Source organism: Artibeus jamaicensis, unplaced genomic scaffold (assembly GCF_021234435.1).
Source record: "Artibeus jamaicensis isolate MK-2021 breed Jamaican fruit bat unplaced genomic scaffold, CSHL_Jam_final contig_76, whole genome shotgun sequence".
Classification (NCBI taxonomy): domain Eukaryota; kingdom Metazoa; phylum Chordata; class Mammalia; order Chiroptera; family Phyllostomidae; genus Artibeus; species Artibeus jamaicensis.
Window position 1 is genome coordinate 15,178,975 of NW_026521954.1, and position 24,690 is coordinate 15,203,664.

Sequence of the window (24,690 nt, forward strand, 5' to 3'; positions counted from 1 at the left end):
ACTATCACCATCTGCACAATATTGTATATTTCTGTTACTAACAATAGAGCTTTTTTTGAGCAACTTGTCCTCTGAACGGCCCCAGGTAGAGGAATGGAGACCAAAGCTCATCCATAGAAGAGAAGACCACACCACCATCAGCCAGACGCCGAGGCTTCTCCCAGCCACGCATGTTACTGTGACACTGAGATGGTTGAATCATTGCAAAATCTGCTCTATGGAATGTGTTAAAGTAGGTTGGCCATTGTCCTGTGAGTGGCAGCAGAGTCCATCTGCAAGGCATGGGATGGCCTGAGGGGCAATAAAGGGAAGCCAGCCCTCCCACCACCACCACCAGGTACCATCTTCCATGAAGGAAGCTCTGTTTTTATTTTACATATTAGCTTCTTAGCAGTGAGTGTAAGTAAAAAGGAGATACAAGATCTAAGCTACTGTTCTCTCCCACTTCCCTCCTGAAGGCCTGATTGTTTAAATGACTGATTGTCTAAATCTCCCAACATTTCATTTCCCCTTCCCCTTAAAAAAAAAATTGGTGTCAAAGTAAGAGTCCATGAGAGCCTGCCCAGACTTGGTGAGATGTAAGAGGCAGTGACTGGCATGACCACCCAGAAATGGTGTTTTGAGGCCGGCTCTGCTAGAAGGGAGTTCCTTGCAGAGGGCGCAGTCTCTTGTGAGAGAGGAGCTCATGAACCCATCCCTCACAGAACCATTTAGACCCAAGCTGTGGTCTGGTTTTCAATCCTGAGTGTCCTTCCCTTCCACAAGCTATAGTGAATCAAGAGGAAGTACAGTCCATTTCTCTTTAAGAGTAAAGAATAGTCATTACTTTACACCTTCACTCTACAACTAAATAAAAAAAAAAAACAAACACGAAACTATAATATCTTTTGGGGGGAAGTCAGTCAGTCTGGTAAATATGCTATATCCATGACAGAGAATAACTATCATGTAGGAGGCTTTTCCTTCAGTGGGGAGTGGGGGGTGCCGGCCAGGGTGCTCAGTGTTCTATAAGCATTTTCTCAGTCCCTCTCTACAGCAACCCTATGAGGTGATAGACGAGAAATGGGAGATTTAGAAAGTGGCCTGGTAGTTTCTGAAATAGTTAAGTGGTTCCTGAACCACTTAAAAAGTTAAACATAGCATTACTTTACAAACCAGTAATTCCACTCCGAGGTCCACAGGGTAGGGCAAAGGTAGGTGTACAGATGTTCGTATGGAAAAGAATACAACAATTAAGAAGGAATAATACAAGAATAAACTCTGTTTTACATACACGTGACTGTACACCTACTTTTGCCTCACCCTATATGTCCTGAAGACTTGAAAATGGGTACTCAAAAATTACGGGTTAAAAGCATTTATAGCAGCATTATTCACAATAACCAAAACATGGGAACAACCCAAATGTCCATCAGTGGAGGAATGAATAAACAAAATGTGGTGTATCCATATAATGAAATATTATTCAACCCTAAAAAGGAACAAAGCCCTCTTTGTTGATACAGTATGAATGAGCCTCATTTATGCTAAATGAAAAAAACTCAGATACAAAACATCACATATTGTATGATTCCACTTAGATGAACTATTCCTACTAAGTAAATCCATCAATACAGGAAGTACATTAGTGGTTGTCAGAGACTAGGGGGAGGAGGAAATGAGGAGTAAGCACTTAATGAGCACAAGGTCTCCTATGGGGAAGATAAAAATATTTTGAAACTAGATAGAGGAGATAGTAACAGGACATTGTGAATGTACTAAATACCACTGAAGTATATACATTTAAAATGGTTAATAGTATGTCATATGAATTTCCCTTCAATTTAAAAAATGTTAAAAAAAATGCTAAATGAGACTTAGAGTCCGGAGTAGCATTGGAGTCATTCCACTCACATCTTATTATAAGACTCACAGCAAGAAATGTAGTTGGCTGATAGCCTCCAGCTGCCAAATTTATGGATTTCCCTACAGTATTTATGCCCCAAGGCCCTGCTTTGCATTGGGTTGCTCCCAGTCAGTGATTGAGCAGAGTGGAGGGGCTAGGGGCTAGACCACGCCTGCCCAAAGCAGGACTCCCCTAGCAGGCAATCTTTGCCTCCCAATGCACTGCAATCAGGGCTTCCTTCCCTCTCTTCTTTCACAGGCTAGACTTGTGTTTTGCCCCCACACCTACTTCTGCTCCTATTCACATTATCTGCCGTGTCTATTTCCCTTCAGTAAGTTTCTAGCATGTCTAACCCCATCTTGGTGTCTGCTTCTCAGGAACCCAAACTGACGCAAGAGTCAAATAAATTGCCCGTAGTTACACATTTTCTCACAGTCACACAGGTGGCAGAGCCAAGACTCAGTGTCTGTATTACTAACCTTCAGCAACTGCACAAAAACACAAAATTACATTCACTTGATGAAGAGAGATATCTAAATAGGGTTTTCCCTGGAAGCATGGTTCTGACTCTCTCAGTAAATAGTTGTCATTTTTGAGCAAAGTACTTACTTTTGTGTATGTTTCAAGAAAATATAAAAACAAAGGTCACCCACTTACACCTTATGAATCGCTCCTACATCATGTGTCCTTGGCTGACCTCATTAATCCATCCTCAGCCCTGTCTCAAGCTAAGGCTCCAGGCACCTATTCTAATTGACTGGACTTGGGTGTATCTGTGATGAAACTTATTGGCTTCCGATGTATTGAGGTCTACTTTAGCCGGTCAAACCCAATGTGATTGAATTGTCATACTCTTTTTGACTGTGGCATTACCCAGAGCAGTGAATTCTCCAAATAAGACCTCCATTCCTTCCCATCCAACATTCTCACCACCAGAATCAGAGTAAACCAGGATATTGGGATGAATTGATCTTACCCTGCTTCCAGATGTATGTCAGTTAACACCAGAGACTCCATCTCCCACGTCATCTTCCACCCCCCTATAATTTCCCCAATCTGACCCTGTCTCCTTCTCCTCACCATGAACCTTCTAGAATTCATGGTCCATTGTCAGCAAACTCACTCCCTTTATCATCATTCCTTCTGCTTCTCTGACTCACTCTAACTGAAATCTTGTTCTGTGCTAAAGACACTGTACCCCCCATCGTTCTCTTGAGTGGTGATTCCTTTCTCTTCCATACCCCTTCTAGGCGGGGTGCACCTCATAGCCATTTGTCTTTTCCTATCTCTGAAACTCCCAGATGTGACCTTAATCAGATTGTACTACCACGACCACCCTGTTCAATCTACCCCTTAGGCACTCCTCATTTCTTAACCATTTTGGTACCCAGATCATTGTTAGTTTCCAGTTATTATATCTCCCATGACTCTGGGTGACTTCAATATCCACATAAACAGTCCTTTTATTACTCTGGGCTCTTGATTCCAGGTTTCTTGACCTCCCTCCTCCAGGATGTCTTGTGCACTCAGCTTCAGCCACCCAATCCCCAGGACATTTCCTGTATTTTGTCATCATTATAATCTCCATTTCAATTATCCTCTCCTCATACCACACTTCCTCTCTGTGTAGCTTACTCACTCTGTGTCATGACTCAAGCAATTAATCCACACAGGGACCAGGACATCATCGATCCTAGCACTCATTCTTCTTTTGTCCTCATTTCCCCTCATACCCAAATTAGATTCCATGGTTCTCTGCCAGTAGGTTCAAGTCCCTTCTCCCATCTTCTTCCATCATGATTCCTTGGCCAAACACCGACCTTGAAAAAATTTAATTCTCCACTTCTTCTCTGCCTGCATCAGGGTAATTAAACTTAGCCGGAGAAAAACATACAGAAATGCTCACTCATGTCACTTACAATCATTACCATGGTTCTCAAGGGGATCTTTAAAGCTGCCTGACAATCCTACTACGGTTTCCAATGCTATTTTCTCTCCTGTGATCCCAAGTGACGATTTCCTACCTTCCCTCTAAACTATCAACACCTTCTGCCTTCTCTTCACTCTCCCCAGAAAGTCCCCTCCAAGCACACCGAGAAGACAGAAGCCATCAGAAGAGAACTTTTTTGTCCCCACATTTACTCTCTGCTCATCCCTTTTCTCTTATTCTCATGTTTTTTAACCAGCAGTTAAAAATTACCCCACACCTATTATTTATATAATAATTTTATCTGTTTGCATTCCACTTTCCTTGCAGTATCCAATTCCCCAAATAGTAGAGATTTGTCTTGTGTGTTGCTATATCCTAAGCACCAGAGCAGGGCCTGGCATGTGGCACCATCCAATAAATATGAGATAATTGGGTAGCCATTGGATTGAACAGACACAGCTCATGGTTTGTGACCACAACACACCCTTACTTTGTCTACCACTGTCCTTTGAACCCCATTCTCTGGGTGCTAGTTCTGTCGGGAAGCTCTGCAGGGCTTGTGATATTTTTTTGTCATTGTTCAGTATACAAATAGTTTCCTTGTCACTTTAAATCACAAAACACTGTCTCGGTTCAGTAATGAAAATGTATAGCTCCAAGTATCAGTATATCTTCCATTAAAATTAGAGTTTCTTCCTTTCTCCAGCTCAGACTGCTCCATGAACAAAAACCTGTGGTCATAAGGGATTGGGTTGCCTTCTCTCTGTCACAGCCCTTTCCTTTTTGCCCAATTTGCCGTGCAAGTTTTATGATGGCTTCCCTAACACCCAATGTTGAGGAAAGTTAGAAAAGAGAGTGCAGGGAGGAGGAAATGTCTTGTTAGCTGACACTACTGTGTTGATTTGTCATTAACTCTTCCTGAAGTTGTTGGATATTTACAACTGAGTCCCTTAGGAGGCTTTCCTGAATCATCTGATATCCTTCTGATCACTAGTGGTCTCACTTGTCATTTCCAAGGCAGGGCGAATGTGTCTCTCTTTTGGCTGACTCTTGTCCCTTTCCTCTAATCATAGGTATTCAGTAATATTTCCAGCTTTTCTCTGGTCATATCTGTTCACCTCTTTAGGACAAGACTTTAGACTACCCCATGTAGATCTCCTTTGCATGTAGCCACACGGGTTCATAAGAAATAGTCATTCTTTTTTACTCTCATAGACCATTAAGTGGTGGCTGCCCAAAGCAGCAAACTTACTTTTTTTTACCAGTTGAGCATTCAGCCATCCAGCTCCATCCGTGCTGAAATTTGTCAGCAAACTTGATATGGTCTCCAAACAACTGTATCCTAATAGATTATACTTAATTTGGTGCTTATTACATTCCAACAGCCTTTTGAGTGCTTCCAATACATTAATTTATTTAATCCTCAAACAGCCATTAGAAGTAGCTATTTCCATCTCATAGATAGGAAAGTGAAGACCCCTCTTTTGGGAAAAGTCCTGCAGGATGGGTTCTAGCTCCACATTTTGGGACATAATTTTGATTATCTTTAGCCTCAGCCAAACCAACTGAAATCATTCACTAATAATTCCAGAGTGGATCATTTCTGAGGTCCATTTCAGTACTTAGAAATTAAAAATTTTTAAACGTTCCACCCACCCATGGTGAGAAATTGGAATGGGATTTATCAATGGTGCTGGTGGCAGTAAAAGATTAGGAATGAATTTTCCTGGCCTGAATCCCCAGAGGACCCACAGTGTGACTCTAGCTGTGACTTCATAGTTCAGCAGAAGACTAACACAACATAGGTGATATATACGGAGTTACAATTTTTCCCTGGTCCTATTAACAGATGTTTAATTGGCCATTTGAACTTGCAAGAAATTGCATGAAAGAGATGAAAGCATAGTACCAGAGAGACTGGACAGGAGGGCTTGTTTTTCGTTGTTGTTTTGTTTTGTTTTTTAAGTTTATACTTAAAAACCAAAGTCCCAACTGTTTATGTGTCTCTGCCCCCACGCAATGCTATTCTACTAACCCTTCTATTGAAAATACCTGAGAAGAATGGGAAGCAATATTAATTCCTTGGTAACTACTTGAAGGTTTTCTGATAAAGAAAAAAAGGCAATAAATTTTAATTTTATGACAGGATTTTGGTTCTCCCTGCTGGGACATCTTCTGCCTTAAAGAGAAGGATCTTGGGAACTCATCTATAAGTTCAGGAAGATATTTACATTGGCTTCCTGAACTGTGGTCTGTGAAGATTGTAGACCTTTGTTAACATCCAGCTGAAAAGCATCACCACAATGCAGGAATAAGGATGACAAGGGAATATCAAAAGTTTGAAAGTTCTAGTGTCTCATATTTTACATTTTGAAGGCTCTGAAGTGTACACCAGCCTCAAGAGTCCCCTCTGCCAGCCTGTATCTGTGACTAGTGAGGCATCTGTGAACCCAGAAACAAAAGCCAGGAAGAATCCATTGAAGTAAGTAAGTAATAGAAAGGTGAATGTAGAAAGAAAATCATACCAGGTCCTTACCCATCTGTCCTCACTACTACAGTCTCCCTTCTTTCCATTGCAGTTATCTCTTACCTCTTTTCTCTGCTTTTAGCCTTCCCTACTCCTATCCAAACTCAACTCCATGGCCAGAGTCATATTTTTAAGATAAAAATCTGATCTTGTCACTTCTCTGCTCAAAAACTGTTGCTCCCTACTGCTGACAGGCTAGAGTCCAAACTCATTAACATGGAAGTCAATGGCCTTGAAGAGCTGGCACTGACCCACCTTCTGGCCTTATCTCTCATTGTGGTATTTCCAAACGTCATGTTCTCTCCTCTGCAAGCCTTTGCACATGCAGCCCTCCTGTCTAGATTTCTCTACAGTTAGAAGGGGACCTGTTGCAATTACAGGGAATAGCTCAAAGAGGCTTCGACCATGAAGTATATATATTTATTGGCTCACAGATTGAAAAGTCAAGAGGTCGAGAGAATTCATATTTGGTTGAACAAATGGCTGACTAGCATGGCCAAGGGTCTGCTCTCTCACCCTCACTCTCCTCTGCCTTCTGTAGCACCTAGTTCAGTATCTGGGAGATTCTTCCTAGGGTAGCGGGGTGACTATCAGCAGCAGCCAGATCTGCATGAGGTGAAGCCTACTCTTGAAGAAAGAGTGGTTCCCCAGAGAAAATCTCATTCTGGATGCAGAATGAGGAAGCAAAGGAATAAAGGTATAGTGCATCTCTCAAGTCCCAGATCAAATGTTCCATCAGCTGTGGGGAGCACCATCCCCCATCTCCCCAGCTAAGTTAATGTGTTATTCCTTCATGCTCATCTGGCATGTTATACATCATTCTTTTATTAATATTTGTACAACTCATGAAAGTCTTCATATGGGCCTACTATGTGCTGACTATTGAATATACATTAACCTGCTTAACACCATTAGTAAAACTTTGACATATATATTGGTTTTCATGTTTTAATTAAAAGGAAACTGCTCTGCAAGGTTAAATGACTCTCCCAAGGTCTCAAGTTTAACAAAACTTTCCAATTTCTGAGTTCATATCCCTCGACCTATGCTGTGTAATGAAAACACAGACACCCACCATAGGAATATGTTGAAATTTTGCTTCATTTATGGGTCTCTCTTCCACACCAACTATAAAATCCTCATAAAAAGGGATTACATGTTATTTCCCACTGAGAGCCCTAAAGTGTCATGATTAAAATCATGGGCTTTAGAGACAAATTAGGTGGGTTAATACCTGAGTTCCATTACTTCCTGTGAGACCTTGGCCAATTTTCTCAACCACTCTGTGCCTCAGTTTCCTTGTCTGTAAAATGGGGATAATAATAGTGGCTACATCATGTAGTTGTTATAAGAATTGAATAAAACACAGAAAACCCAACAACTATACTTAAAACACCTTGAAAGACATTTATCTCAATAAATATCATCTGAAAGTATTGTTATTAATCTTTTATCCTCTAAGGATAGTGCCCAATACAAGGTGAGACAGTCAATAAAATATGATCATAGTCATGGGAAAGATCCTTACCCTGCAGAAAACTTAATCTATTTCAAATTACCCCCCATTGCATTATAGCTATAAAGACAGAGAAATATTTTGTTACTCTATGAAGCAACCAGGACCTGGTTAACACTGAATAATGACGTTTTAAGAGTCCTGGAGAGAACACATGGGGGAGAAAAATATCATGTTATAGTAAGATGGAAATAAAACATAGTCTAGGAATTGAGATATTTCCATTCCCAGAGCTGCTTCTTTTTAACTATGTGAGATATTTGGGCTGAAATCAATAGACCTTGATGACTCTCTGAATGTGGGGATTGAGAAAGAGAGAACCTTAGGAGCACTCTCAGTTATTCTGATCTTGGCCTCTCCTGTTAGTGCAGTGGGCCTTGATTTTCCCATCCATAAAATAGGGCACAGCATCATCAGCCTTCTTCACTAAATTGTTCTAAAGAGGAAATATGCTTCACATTTAAAGAATAGCATTCAGCGGGAAAGAATCAACATAGGTATTTAAGCTGGGGAAGCAGCCATTTCAGTGTTCAAGAAGGCAGGGTCTTGTACCTCATCTGAATATGATGAAAGATTAATTGGATAAAGATTGTAGAAAGGCAAAAGTAACAAAACCAATTCAGAGTAGTTATAGAAATCTCAGCAAGAAATAATAGGATATTGGACTGGGTTCTAGCAGTGGGAACAAAGAAAGTACATGGACATGAAATGTATTGGGGAGGTAACATCAATAGACCATAGTGACTGACAATGTGGGGACTAATGATGAAAGAGGAATCGAGGCCAATTCTTAGTTTTTCTGAGTTATCCGAGGCAGTGTTACTTTTTAAGATGGGAAAACAAGAAAAATATCGGGGTTGAAAAGGATCATTCTTTTCAGTAATTAAAACAAGACATAAAAGAATCTCTTACCTGTTACATGATATAATATGGACTCAGATTTTAATATAAGGTAGACATAGAATCTTACGTACATCATTATTGGACCCAGTCTGGAGAATAAATATATGAAATTAAAAGAAACGACAAAGGGGGAATTTATTAAGTCCATCTGTTCACTCAGCCAATATGTCAGGTACTGTTTGAGGCTACAGAACACCTGCTATACCTGCTACCACAGTGAAGAAGAGAGAAGGTCCTTGCTGTTAGGAAGCTAACTTTAATGGGGGCAAAATATATCATTAGCAAAAAAAAAAGGAAAAAATGAGATAGTCATGAGGATTCTTCAAAGTGTTAAGATAAGTCAATATGACAGAAAGGGCTAATTTTGGGTTATAAATTAGCCCTTTATAGGATAGCTTATAAATTAGCTACCCTGGAACTATTTAAGCTGGTGCCTAAAAATCAAGAGGAGCTGATGAGTCTTCTTAATTAAGAGAAACAGCATCCTAGGTAGAGGGAACAGCTGATGCAAAGGCCCTGCAGCAAGATCAAGCTCATGTTGTTCCAACCAACAATAGTGTATAGTGGGAAGAGTGACTCAAAAAGCCAGAGAGGTAAGCCATTCATGTGTGGCTTGTAAACTGGAGCTTGGAGTTCAATTTTATTGTATATGTGAAGGGAGACCATAAAAGAGATTAGATTGGTTTGCATATGTAAAGGTACCCTGGCTGATGTATAGAAAATGGTTTGTAAGGAGCCACCAGGGAAATGTGGTAACTGCTTAGGTCTCAAGTGAAATCCGTGTTCTGCCACCTATCAGCCAAGATGCCACGGGAACGTTACTAAATCCTTTCCAACTTAGTTTCTTCATTACACGAAAGAAGAAGAATATTAACATTTATATCATCGAGGTCATAGAAAATATTGGCTCAATGCATGGGCAGGGAGACATAAGAAAGGTTTCCTAGTCAATTCTGTTCTCTCCAGTCTTGCTGGGGAGAAATAGCCACCCTTCTACCAAAACTATACCTTTTATTCCCAGCCCAAGGCAAGTCGAAAGTGGTGGGGAGAATCGAAGCAAGGAGGAAGGAGGAAGGGAACACTGGTTTACCAGAGTACAGTGCATTTTAACACACCATAAATCTCAGGGAACTTGTTTCCTGCCCATTAGAATCACATCCTGCTGGCTCTCTAAGTACTCTCCTCAAGTCCCTAAATGTATCTGGACCATGCATAAACTACATTTTCCCTTCCTCTTTTCTCATCTGCCCACATTATGTTCCCTCCACGAACGCCATCATGCTCCTCTGGAAAAACATGAAGCTCTCAGCTTTGTCTGTCACCAGGAAAGTTTCAGCGATTTGGTATGAAAATCACTAAAGAAAAAAAAATTTGTGTTCTCTCCTCCCTGCCCGAATGGCTGCTGCTCTACCAAATTTAATGAAAGATTGCCATCAGGTGTATAAATGCTTAAGCACCCAAAGGTCAGAGATTGCCTTACCTGCTGTTCCATAGCCTGATGCCAATCACAGACTCATAGAGTCCAAGGGGGGAGAACAACTAACATGTAGAATCACTTAACTCTTTTTCCATTGTCTTGGCCAGATTTTTATGTAAAAATTTTTAAATGTTAAATGATTTAAAATATTTTCCATGAGAAAATGTTAAGTCAAAAACTCACCTTTTTCATAACTTGCTGTGTTCCTACATCTTTGAAATTTAAAGGTTTTTTTCTAAAAATTATTATTAGGATGATCTTTTTCATTCTAAATGTATTAACCAAAAATATCATCCCTTTTGAGTGAAAGTGAAATGATGTAAAATATTGAAGAGGTTTCAACTTTTAGAAAATTACAACTACTTCAATATTTTATATCATTTATGTCATTTCCTGACACTCAGGAGGGTGATCTTTTTGGTTGGTACATTCATTTGTTTAACCACTATTTAATGAGCTCCTACTAAGTGGTAGAGACTTTACTAGACTCCAGGAAGGAGCTGTAGAATAAGCGGGTCCCTGCACTCAGAGTTTGCGTTATAGTTGGAAGCTGAGACTCGAAGTGGGAGAGGCTGAGGATAAACAAAAATAAATAAGCAATTTGATTACAGAGCCTGAAAATTGCTTTGAGGAAACACAGACTGGGTGGGAAATCTAAGAACCCAGAGGAGAGAATGCTCAGAAAAAGGGTGCCTTTCCTCTAAGGAGGTGATAAGAGCGCTAGAACCTGAAGAATGGGAATGAGCCATTCGGATGACAGTGGGTGGGGGAGGGGTGCAATGCCAGGTTGAGTTTTCTGAGCACTGAAATTTGCAAATACAAAGACCCCGGCTGGGAAAGAAATTGGCATGTTTATAGATCACAAAGGGAGCCATAGACAGGGTGCCTAGGGGGAAGAAGTGGATGGAAGAGTGGAAGAGTGGATTATGGGTCCTGAGAGAGCTATATCCAAAACTAATTCATTGCCTTTGGACCCAGGTATTCATTCTTACCCACTTGAGCTTAATCTGAGGGGAAAAGTACAACAAATCCAGTGAGTGTTTTGACTTCCCCTTCTTTTGTGGGCAGTGTCCTATGGTTTACCAGGTTTACCTATGCAACATTTTAGAAATTCCACCTGGAGCTCTGGCCTAATTGAGGCCCCGGACATATTTCATCCAGCCCATTAAAGAAGCCCCAGGTTCTGGCTTCCCACTGCCTCTCCTCCTTCAACCACCAGTTCTTTCACTTGGCAGCAAAGTTGGCTTGTTCCGGAACCTCTGACTAAGAAGCTCCCCACTGCTCTGATGCTGAGCACACAACGGAAAACCTCTCACTGTGCAATCCTAATTTCCATTTCCTGCTTCACCTCCTTCATTAGAGCCCTAGCGCAGTCCTAACCAAGTGCCACAGACTGGGTAGCTTAAACCACAAAGACTTTCCCAGACTTCTGGAGGCCAGAAGACCCAAAGCAGGTGCTGGTTTCAGCATCTAGGTGGCCATCCTCTCCCAGAGTCTCTTGACATCATCTTCCCTCTGTGTGTGCCTGTGCCCAAATCTCCTGTTCTTACAAGGATACCCATTATATTGAATTAACACCCACCCAAGTTGCCTCCTTTTAACTTCATTACCTCTGTAAAGACACTATCTCCAAGTAAAATCGATGCTAAGGTGCTGCAGTTCAGGATTTCAACATATACATTTGGGGGTTATACAAAATTCAATCCATAACACTTCCCATTCTCCATCTAATACTCACCCTATGTTCTCATCCTTTTAACACTCAGTGCCCCCAATCAGCTAATACTCTTGACACCACTCGGTGTTTCCTCATTCTTTTCCCTCTGCACATGAATTTCTCTTTATATCTTACTCAATTTGGTGAAATCTTACTCATCAAAAATGACAGCCTCAACAGTGGTGGCCTGTGTTAAGTCCCTTCCCACCCCAATACACACAGTTCTAAATTGGAAAAAATGCTCTCACCCACTTGCATGTTTGTACCAATTTATTTACAACTGGACATTACTCGTGTTTCATTATAATAATTAGTTTGGAGCATGTCCATCTCCCCACAGAGCGTGCTGAGCTGCTCCATGCCCTGCATGTAATAGACACTGGGTAAGTGCTTCGTGAACCATGGTGCTTGCCATTGTTTTTGGTCTTAGTCAGTTGGTTTTCTCTTTAGAAATATTTTTGTTGGAGAACTTTGACAATGATAAATGGCATTATCAAAATAATGATGGAGACAATGTGATGGATCATGTTGTCAGACTCTGCAGTTTCCTTTATAGATGAAGTATTGACCAACTGTGTGATTGAAGTAAAAGAAAAGTATTATCCATTGAATGAGTGACTGGACTAGACAACCTTTAAGCTTTCTTTGACCTCTCACACAGTATGACAGAACTTTCAGTTGGATTTGAATAGCTGCTTAATTGCAAACCCATCCCATCCCTAGCCCACAAACAATACTTTATTACACAGATTTTAAAGGTGTATTGCAATAAATAATAATCCAAATAGTTAGCCCACAAATACAGGTGTGCCATGATCAAATGAATTTGACTAAAGCCAAACTCCAAATCTCCCTCTTAAAGATGACAATGATGTCAACAGATTAAGACTTGGAAAAATGCAACAGCAAAGACTTTTTAAATGTTTTAACATTTCTCCATTGTATTTGATTATATATATATGTATATATAATGCATAGATTTATAAAATATTTATTTGCATGTATATGCATATATTTACACATATTATTTTGATGGCCCCAGGGATAAAACAGCTCTGGCCAGCAACACAGGCATCAAGCTAGCATGTACCAAGGACTCTACATCTACTTTGCCCCTGACTGATACAAGAGCAAACACCATCAATCAGGTGTCTCCTTGCCCATTGCCAAGGGGTGTTTACATATATTATAAAATTCATGTTTTGTATATAAATGCATATATAAATGCAAATAGATATATAGATACTAATATTGTGAGCAGGCTTTTCATCTCAAGAAATTAGTGTTTTGTGGAACCTACTTTAAAGTTTCATTCAGTGAATTTATAACAAAGGGGTATGTTTTATTAGAAGGGCCATTTATATTTATATTACAATACTCTATACTTGTTTTTTTCTCCCACACCACATACACATGGATTAGAGGCAGTGATACAGAATTCATGTCTCAAACTAATTCCTCCCTAAAGACATTATAGCATCAGGAGCCCTGAACCTCTGAAGCCACAGTAAAACTCCTGATTATAATTTTGAGGTGAATTGATAGTACTTTAGGAAACAGATTCTTGCAACATTTGGTCAGCTGACATTGTCTGTGATTTGGGAAGAGTGCTACATTTGGTCTGCATTAGACTCATGAGGATTTTGCAAATGATGATTGTGATGATCAGTTTTATAGGCCAATTTGGCTGGCTCTAGCTGGAGGTTATTGAATCAGATACTCATCTAGGTGTTGCTCTGAAAGTACCTGGGAGCTGGGATTAAAGTCTGTAACCAGTTGACTTTAAATAAGAAACTTTGTTCTAGATAATCTAGGTGGATCTGATTTCAATCCCCTGGAAGATTTTAATTGCTGCTGGGGTTTTCCTAATGAACCAGGAGTTCAGCCTGTAGACAGAAGCTTCTATGGAATCCATGACTTCCAGCTGGCCCTTCCTGATGACCAGCCCTATGGATTTCAGGCTTGCCTAGATATTCCCCACAATTGCACAAGTCAATTGATTGCAGTAAGTCTTTTAATATTGTGAACATAAGGAACACCCAAACCTGTAGGGAATTTTTTATAAGAGTTTGTTTAAGCCAAACTGAGGACAATCACCTGGAAGCAAGATCCCAAATATTCCCCTATGGGCAGTTCTCCCCGAAAGGTCTGGAAAAGAGAATCACTCCCGCAATTCAAAGGTGTGTTAACCCAGGTGAATGAGGACAGTGGGCAGGACTTCCTTAAATCTTTTACTAAAGAAGTTACAGGCCTGAAGCATCACTACCCACCCATGACCTGCCTAGTTAGGAATTTATGACCAAGTCACCCTGTGAAGTTGCTTTTGGTTAGATTTATTAGAAGTCTTACCAGACTTTTTCACCTACAATGTGTATCTATATCCTACTGGTTCTCTGATTGAGTAAGCAATGATTGTCACCAATATGATATGTTTCCTGAGGTCACCACCCTACACTTTCTTTTGCCTTTTTTGATCAGGAGCCTGTTGAGGGCATGAAGCAAATATTGTTCATCTCCGTGGGCCCAGTACCTATTAGACATGGCAAAGTTGAGCTCAGCAAATGTGCACTAAATGAAATAATCAATAAATACAGCCTGGATACATTGCAATGACACATTTATTTAAATAGGCTTCTGTGTGGTTTTTATAATAATAACCTATTGAGGTCATTCTTTGTGGTTTTTTCTGATAAAGAAGAAGAATTCTATTTTTCTCTATTTTTCTATAGAATAAAAGGAAAGTGTAAAAGTGCTATAAACACAAGCCTTGGCTAATTATTAGGGAAATTACATGGAACCAGTACAACAAAATAGTTTCAAGGGTAATAACACTGTGGCATTTTATATAACCACAGAATTTATAACACAAAGGTTCTTTATCAGTCTTATGATAAAATCTCATAATTTTGCAAATAAGGAGACTGATTTTAAAAGCATTTTATCACATTATAAAATGCAGGTACACTATAAAGAAAAATGCAGAGTTTCAATAGGGCTGTATTGGTAAGGAAAAGAAAAACGATATAATTTTCATTGAATGTATATATGATAGATGTTACACTGGGTCGTCTGCATTCCCCACAAATATGTTCCTCCCTCAAGAGCAGGTCAAGTGATTATGATAAAGTGAAAGAGGGTTATTAATGTACAGAGGATACGTGTATGTGGAGGTGGAGAAGGGGGAAGATAAATAAATGTTATTTGTTCAACAGAAGAGAAATGAGGAAAATAATTCACAGTAGAGTTCTACTACATGCCAGCCTCGGTGATATAGAGAGATAATGAAGTAAGTTATACATCTTACATCATTTAATCTTTACAATCCCGGGAGATAGGTTTTGTTATCAATATTTTACAGAGGAGGCTTGGTGAGGTTGAGTAATTGGGTCGATAACTAGTCAAAAAGGCAGGATTTGAATTCAGGGCTGACTCCAAGGTTGGTGTTGTTTTTCACTACATCAATGCTTCCCTTGCATTTTTATCACAATTTATACTGGATAAACTCTTTAATATATGTTTGGGCTTGGGATCATAAATAATCACCCCTATTTCTCACATGAATCTTTCGAGAAAGGAGCAGTAAAGTTAGATAGATGGAGGACAAATATCCCTTTTATTATAGGTAAAAGTGGAAGGGAGGAGCCAGCTTCAATGTGCACCCACAAAAGGGCTTCCTAATAAACTGACCCCCCCAAATGTAGACCTTGGGAAGAACCACCTGAGGGAGAATGTAGACGTACAGGTCACACACTGTTCCTCAGAACATCTTGACCCACATAGCTTTTTCCTTACTAGTGGGGAAAGTTACAACCCAGCCCGTCTTTCAGAAATAGGTTGAGGCCCAGATCCTCAAGTACTAACCATGGGGAAGACAAAAGCAGAAAACACGTGCATTGTGATTGGCAGAGCAAAAGGGAGGAAGCAGAAGTGAAGTCAGACATACACATTCAGCAGCCCCTTCATAATCTCACCCACCAGAAGTCACGCTTCTCCAAAGACAAAGAGTGAGCGAGTGGTAGAGAAAGATCAGAAGCACACCTTCTAAACCTTTCTCTCAGGAAAACATGGAACCCAACTCCTCCAGCATTCTTTCCAGAATTTAAGGAATGAGAATAGGGGCCCTTGCTAAGATCTTTCAACTACATCAGTCAGAACATGGCCACCTCTGTGGATGGCCCTAGTGAAGGAATGAAGATCAGCATTTTATTTGGCACGATCTTCCTCCTGCTTTCATGAGGTGGTTCTCCCATGCTGCAGATTATTTGAAAGAGTGGGAGAGCTTTTCCTTAAAGAAGCCTCTGAAATTGTCAAAGTAATAGACTAGTTCAGCGCCAAGTCTAAGGTATACCCTCGAATGCAAATTCATTTTCTGGTCCATTTACCACCTAAAATATTGACCAGTAAATTATCCTACATGGTTACTACCATGGTATCACCAGAAGGAGCAATGGTCATATCCATTTTGCCCCTTGGGTCTCACTGGCCTTCATTGCAGTCTCACTGGTCCACCAGGCCACCAGGATGTTCTGCACCAGAATCCACTGACATGTGGCTGAATACACCTGAGTCCTTCGGACATGGCATCCCTGTGGTCTGTGGTACCTTTCAGGGCCTACATTCAGACTACCCCACCCCAACCCCACCCACTCAGCCAGTTCTTAACAATGCCCCTGTAAACAGATGGGGCCTGGGAATTCTGAAGGGCTGTCTCCAGCCCTCACCAAGGTTAGGGGCACTCAGTGAGACCACCCTGACTTCTACCCCTCAAGCATTTTTATCAGACACAATTATGGTGCTGCCCACAAGAGGAAAGCCAACAAACACATTCCTAACTCTTCTGGAGTTCTCTTTCTGTCTCCCCTTCCCTTTCCTCCCTTTCTCCCCCCCGCCATCTTTCCTCCTCGTTTTCCTCCTTCCCCCTTCTTTACTCCCTCTTTCTTCTTCCCTTCATCCTTCTCTCCCTTTTTCTCTTTCCTCTCTGGTTCAAATACTCCTAGAGATCAGGGGTCTTTTTTTTCCCCTCCTGGGTGACACACCCTTTCCTCGGGCTCTGTGTTGTCCTATGCCTTGTTTACAAACTACAGTTTTGCTGACCTCTGACTTGCAGGTTTGCCTCTTCATATGTAAAGTTCACCTTTGGAAATAAAAGGGGGGAAATTGTCCTCTCTCAGCACAGCCATGCTCCTAGAAGCATTGACCCTCATTGGTGGCAGGAAGGACCAGGAATAAAAATAAAGCTATTTTTATAGTTATGTGTTTTTTGAGAGTTTTGCAGGGGTTAAGAAACTTGGAATTGTGTGGACTTCTGTAGACGAACTGGCCTAACAGACTCAGCTGTGAAGAGGATTAGTTATAACAGAATTTTTCATCCCAGTTAAGGCTCACTTTAAAGTGGACTAAGTGGGGGTACGTTGACTTTTTGAACCCTGGTTACTTTGAAAATAAAATGTTTATTATACTTCTTAAATGTTAGTTGAAGCCAACACTTTCAAATGCAAAGGCTGAAAATTTCCACTGGACTACAGGCCAGTGGCATTTGTGGTTTGATCCTTTAATCATTATTTTTAGGAATAAAGGAGGGGTGTCTATTGGCTGTTCAGAATTTGGGGAGTTTCCATCCTTTTTGAACTACCTGAACACAGTGCAATGAGAGGGCTGTGTGGGGGTTACCTGCTTTTTCATGTCACCAATCCACCCCCCTCCTTGTTTGTTGTCACCACTGAGCTTCAAGTTGACTCTGGACTGTTCTTTTTAAATGTTTTCAAGCTCCACTATCAAAGGGCTCATTCTAGGCAGACAGAATAAGAACAATGACAATAGTGTAGAGTACCATTGTGGGGAGGGGGGAGAGAGTGCGTACTAGAGTTTGTTTGACTCAAGTTTGGATTTTGACTCTACAGTATGCTGTGAAGAGCCATGATTGTAAAGTTTATTCAATAGACAAGAAAAAACCATTAAAATATTTAGGTTTGTGCATAATGTAACTGGACCAAGTCTAGGGGAAAAAATTAATGATCTGAAACAGTCCTCTCTAGGAGCTCAAATAGATGTGACTTTGGAGGAAAAAAAACATAATTTGCAGGCACAATATATGGACAAAAGGGAAATATATCCCAGAAAAATGTCCCTTTCTCAAAAACAGTACCAATAATTTTACCCAAAAGACCATAAAACTTTCTTTAGTAAAAATGGCTACTTATATCGTTAGGGCATTGGCACAGTCTTGAGAGGTACAAAACACTACAAAGTAATTTTTGAAAACATTATATATAGGTCACTCACCAATGTCCCTTCTGCTTATACTTAGTGCGTTCAAAGAATGTTCTGATGACTGGGTCAGCTGGTTTGACTTCCAAGTCATAGCAACTGAGATGTCCTTTAAAACTAGGTTTCTGTTAATTTGATTCAAAATCAATTACATTCTATTTGAAACATAATTTTAGGGAGACAAATCATAAAAATGATATCTTTTACAATAAACTAAAAATGGGGGTGCTTGCATAATTAATGCTCTGTGCCTCAGAGACCACATCATACTTCTAGTCACCAGTTGCAGGTAGATGCTGAAGAAGAAGGAGCAACTGGAAGAGACTGTCCCATGCAGGTGTGGACACCAATCAGTCACATAGATCTCCACTGGTTCTCTCATGAGCCAGCCAGAAGCCCGGTACATATGCCAATATGGCTGAGAACAAAGTCTACATTTTTTCTCTCAAGTACTCAACCACGAAGAACATACAAAGCAATGAACGTCCCCTGCCATTTACTTTTATCCACCTCAAATGTTACTCCTTTGACAAAGCTAAACCTGATGCCCTCAGCTTCAATTACTAAATGACTTCTCAGAAAAAATATGACATGATCATTGGCCTCAAAATTGCTTTGAGATTCTACCTTGTTCTCAAAGTATGGCCCTCAAACCAGCAACATCAATGTCACCAAGGAGAGAACTTGAAATGCAGGAACACAGACCCCACCCAGACCTACAGTGTGATAGATGCTCAGGTGGTTTATCTAGACGTTGAAGTTTGACAAGCAGTGCACTATTTCTTGTTTTTAGAAAAGACTTTGGAAAGAACCAACCTTTCTATATATTTTGACATAAATGCCTCTTTTCATTTTGATGTGTTAGCAAAGTCACATTAAAATGAGCAAATATTTCTATATTGGGGACCACCCACCCCTTCCTTCTGAGAGGTAAGAATTATATGAGACAAATACACATCGAACACTTATGCAAGGCTGTTACATTTAAAGCACTTAGACCGGCTCTTATATAGTTGGCTTATTAAATGTTAGTTAATACCACCATTATCTACATTGTTATGGCAATTATTTCCTTCAACAACAAGGTGTGTTCTCAGTGTGCTGGGCACTGTATTCCAGTGTAACTTGGTTGAATTTCCCTTCCGCCGTAGAACAGACAAGTGACACAACTTTGTAGAGCACTTATTTTATTTTAAAGTAAGAAAAACAGTGGAAAATGTGAACATTTTCTCTTGTAGAAGATGAGCCTTCAAGTGAAGAATACAATTATTATGATCATCCTGTAGATCATTTCTTAAGTAGCCACTGGGTGTCTGGGAAAATCCAGAGCCCACAGTAAATATACATTCTATTCAGCACAGTGTCAATGAATGACATTGGGGGGTGTGGGTGGGCATGAGAGAAATGAAAATAAATTTCAAATTTTTCACCATTTTCTCATGGATTGTGCTTCTTAAAATGTCATTAATAGAAGATACCCCCTCCCCCCAAAAAAAACTGCTGAAAAAGTAGACATTTTAGTTTTTGAACTGATTCTTGAAGGGCCTATAAGAAAATGAAGTACATAGCTCAACTGTCCCGTTATCAGATTGGGGGTGGGGTGCATGATAAGATTCCCTTCAGCAGCCTATTGACTCTTTCAACCTTGCCTCTTGAAACCTATCTGAGCACAGGAGCTGATACTGCAGGTTTTATATTTATAATGATTAATTAATTCTGCACTAAGCAATGTTCTTGACTGCAAGAACAGAATCCACTTTAGAAAGCCTAAATGACAGCTTGCCTAAAATAATTAACACCCATACTGATAGAATTGAAATGTTCTTACTCTACACAGGCAGACTTCAGTCATTCAATTACTGGTATTTCTAATTGTTTTAGAACTATAATAATATTAAGGAGAGTTTGATAAAGCAACGGTATAGATGAAAAAGTCAAGCGAGGAATACAAAACGAGGAAACAACATTTAGATGTGAATTGGATGTAAAATTAGTACATACAACCCAAACACAAACATGTATTTTGGATTTATTGAACACAAATATAAAAATGGTCCAGTCCAGGTTTGGGGAGAATGCTCTCGGAACACCATGTGACTTTCTGAAAACATTAAACACCCCAGTGAAATATTATATAACTGTGGCTTCTGAGTGTCAGAGGTTTAGCCTTTGCTAGAAACTCCTTGGCCCTAGCTGTCAACTTTAACTATTACCTACTTCACTGTGAAACTTAAAATCTCCAAATTTAAGAGTTCTGACAACTGGTTCATGTGACGTAAGAAAATAAAAGAAGCAGAAGCATATGCTATTGTCTCTCGCATTTTCCCATGAATTTCTGAGTAAAGTTCATAAAATTATCTTCCAAGTGAGAGCTCTCAACCAAAGCAAACTCCGCCTTGTGCCTGTCAGATTCCATCCTTATAAAGTGACACCTCTCCCGATGAAGGACCTGGGTGGCATTCTCATACTTCTTGGTCTCCCATCTCCGGTTTTGTATTCCCTAAATACCTGGTCAATTAATTCTAAATATTTCCTTCTGTCCCATATAGAATACTAATTACCTTTTTAATTTTTTTCTTTAAAAATGGTAAACACAAACAAGATCCTATTTTGAGTGGACAGATCATTTTTAAGGAAAAAGTAAGTTAGATTCCTCTTTGTGGATTTAGCTAGCATAGTTCAAAATTTCACCGACAGCATTAATTCATAAAGTCTTTGATCACATTTTTTCCTTTTTTGTCACACTTGCTGTGGGTACCAATTTCAATGCCTTCTGTAGCTTGGACAATCACCCACATTGACAGAAGCTGTGTCTAAAGCTATGCTGTCCAATGTGGTAGCCTCTGGCTACCTATGGATTTCAAGCAATTGAAATGTGTCCAGTCCCAATTGAGATATGCTACAAGTATAAAATATTATATACTGATCTCAAAGACTGAGTAAAAAAAACTAAAGAAATGTAAACTGCTTTATTAGTATTTACATATTGTTTATACATTTAAGTAAAAATATTTTACATTTATTTAAGTGAAAGGAAGATTTCCCTCACGCCCACTCACACCCCCCAATGTCATTCTTTGACACTGTGCTGAATAGAATGTATATTCACTGTGGGCTCTGAATTTTCCCAGATACCTAGTAGCTACTTAAGAAAGGATCTATAGGATGATCATAATAATTGTATTCTTCTCTTGAAGGCCCATCTTCTACAAGAGAAAATGTTCACATTTTCTACTGCTTGTCCTACTTTAAAAAACAATAAGCGCTCTACAAAATTGTGTCACTTCTCTGTTCTATGGTGCAAGTGAAATTCAGTGAAGTTACATTGGAATACAGTGCCCAGCACACTGAGAACACGCCTTGTTGTTGAAGGAACCAATTAGCATAACAGTGTAGATAATGATGGTATTAACTAACATTTCATAAGCCAGCTCTATAAAAGCATTCTGGTAAGGAAATTGGGACACCAAGCATTATTAGCCACATTTTACAGATGTGAAAATTGAGGCTCAGAGAAATTAAGTAACCTCCCAAAGTCAAACAATTAGTGAAGGACAGAACTGAGAGTCAAACCCATCGATTCCTAAGCTGTTCTTTCAATTCCCACAACAGAGAGTCTGTCTGCACCTGCCTTCCCTTCATCATTTTGTTGGTCCCTCTTTTCCTTGCTTCCCTGTCTGCCCTTCCTTCTTCCCATCCTCTTCTTGCTTCGCTTCTATTTCCTTTCCTTTTACTCTCTCTTCTCACCACCCACCTACAAGAGGCCAACATACTTATGCAAATGCAATTTCATCTCCCAGCAATGTCCAGTCCGGTGTACTAAAGAACTGTGTTTTTAAAAAACTGTAAAGCATCTCTAAAAAATGGTCTCTGCCTGTGATGCTGTGTTTGAACTTTGATCTGTGAATGAAGGTCCCATGTGTTTCCCTTCCTGTTACTGCTCCTCTAATACGTTCATCAGTGGTCAGTGCCTGTGCGGGGTGCTTCTTCGGAGCTGCAGTTAAGGACTGTCAAATGTCTGGGCAAGACAGAGTCATCACACGTGGCCACAAGATTCCACACCGAAGAGAGGATATGTGATGTCACATTACAAATCACAGAATTCAGGACCCAGCATCCCTTTGGAAGTAATCTAATTCAGCTCTGTATGCTTTACAAGAAGGAAACTTTATTCCAGAGAGTCTGTGACCTGATTTTGATGTTCACACAGCTGCTTAGCCATTAAAATCTAGACCCATCCTATATGAGTCTATATGCTAAACTTTTCTTATCTTTAATAAATAGCTCAAACTCTAATGTTAAATTCAAAATTTTATTTAAGAAAAGAAAATTCAGGGAAAGCAATATTAAAATGTTGTATGACTGAATCCCACTATTAATTTTTCAAACTGCTTAACCTATATTTTTTATCTTGTTATAAAATGTACCCAGGTTCCCATAGATAAGCTTTTCTTTGCTCAAAACTTCAGTGTTTGGTGGTGTTTGTTTAAATACATCTAGCCTGTGCTGTGGTATTCTAAATGACTTTTTTCCAAATCTTTGATCATTTAAAAAAATAATAAAACTTCAGTGCAGAAGAAAGTGACTTGCCTTATATCCTGCACTTGACCTTTCAGCATTCAATGAAAAACTAATTGCTTAGTTTCCAGGCTGCAAATCCAGCTCACAAAGTGAACAAAGATAGCAAGTTGTCCGGTTGACTTCTCTGTTACACTTACTTCCTTCCACAGATCTGAGCCCATAAAACATACCACTGTTCTACTTCAGAACTGGAGCTTCGCCCTTTTAAAAATCACTCTGGCAAATGAATGACATCCTCTCAGTTTTTCTGATCCAACCTTCCCAATCATTTCTCCACATAACTCTTTAAAAGCTTTTCACACTTCCGAACACCACTTCCTGTTTACCCTTCCTCAACAGCAGCGGGTCATTATCCAACACCAGGGAAGAGGAATGATTTCTAAAGGACTTTACTGGTAAAACCTTCTCCATTTGTGAGAATATTGACAAATCCTCCCTTGTGTCAGTTTTCTCCCATCACGTTTCATGTAATTTCCCCCACCCACCATTACTTGTCCCATTCCAGAATCAGTTCTTATTGTTATAGCCCTAAAGAAGGTGGCCCAAACAATCACTTATTGTTTTACAGCTTTAGCTTGCCATTGAGAAACGAACCACAAATTTATTAACCTTGACCAACCTATAATAAATTTGGCATTTAATGTTAATTTGTAGCAACCACAGTCCATGCTCACATCCCTCTAATCTTTGAGGCCGGTTACCAGTCCTTCTGACCCATAGCTCTCCCAGGGGCATCTAAATCTTTCCCGTCTCATGGGAAAGATTTGTTTTAGGTGAGGTAGATGTATCATCCAATGGTGCCTTCTGGGGAGTGAACAGAAAGGAATCACCAGCATCAGCATTTTCAAGGAACGTCAATGGAGTACTGTCTCCACCCAGCAGGACTCCGGGCATCATATGAAACGAATAGATAAGCAGAGGTGGTCCTGCCCTGCAGGAGCTTAACCAGCTGCCCACACACTTCTGCTTCTATGTGGTGGATGCATCACTCACTCTATAACGAAAATACTGGGTTTTAACAACAGTTATGCCTGCGATCTCTATTTACGTAGCAAATCTTGTAGAAAGGCATGAAGCACTTTCCTAAAAGAGTATGTGTTCAAAACTTGTGTTGACCACCATTTTGCTTCTTGATTGAATCATTAATTGAACTTAAATTATAACTTGATGCCTGTCCATGCTTCTTCCTCTGGCGTTAATCAAACCATCATGTAAGGATGCAGATTTCTGACAGACGTGGGCTAGATGCCCAGGGAATAAATACTATACAACAGACTTTGAATAACACAGAGAGAATAGTTTAATTAAAATGAAACAGATTCCTATTTCTCCTATGAGCCCAAACCTAGTAGACTGAGTTTAAGCATGCTTCCTTTGAGAGTAACCACTCTTGGATGCCTGCTGGCCTCACCTGCACGTTAAAGGTATTCTGATTTCCCTCCTCTAAATTCCCCGTTATTTCTAGAGACTTCCATGTGTGACACATATCCTTATGAAGAGTTTTCTTGCTGTACTCCAACCCATGCATTGAAATCCTATTCTTCTGGAAACTTCTCCCACTCTTGTTGCCTTGACAGTCCTCAGTGGGATCAAAGATATCCACCTGTGGGTTGGAAGCAGAAAGTCTATCTTCCCCAGATTGTGAGCTGAGGGGCTAGAGTTGCCAAAACAGCACCGTGATCCTCTCAGGCCTCCCGGAAGTGGAGGAGCCGTACCACGTTTGACGCAGAAATGAGGAGGAGCCCTGTTCTCCTGGGCTGTCCACACAAACAGACTCTGAAATAGTGCTGCTTGAATGCAGGCATCCCAGGATCCTCCCACAAATCAACAAAAGCTAGTCCAGGAAGCTGAACGCCAAGCATCAGAGAGTTTCTCTCCTGCCACCCT

General features: G+C 40.1%; 1 pseudogene; it reads right to left on the bottom strand.

The window, feature by feature from the left end:
- Nucleotides 1–12,984: 12,984 nt before the first annotated feature.
- Nucleotides 12,985–13,130, bottom strand: LOC128628456 (uncharacterized; annotated as a pseudogene).
- Between the last annotated feature and the right edge of the window lie 11,560 nt (nt 13,131–24,690).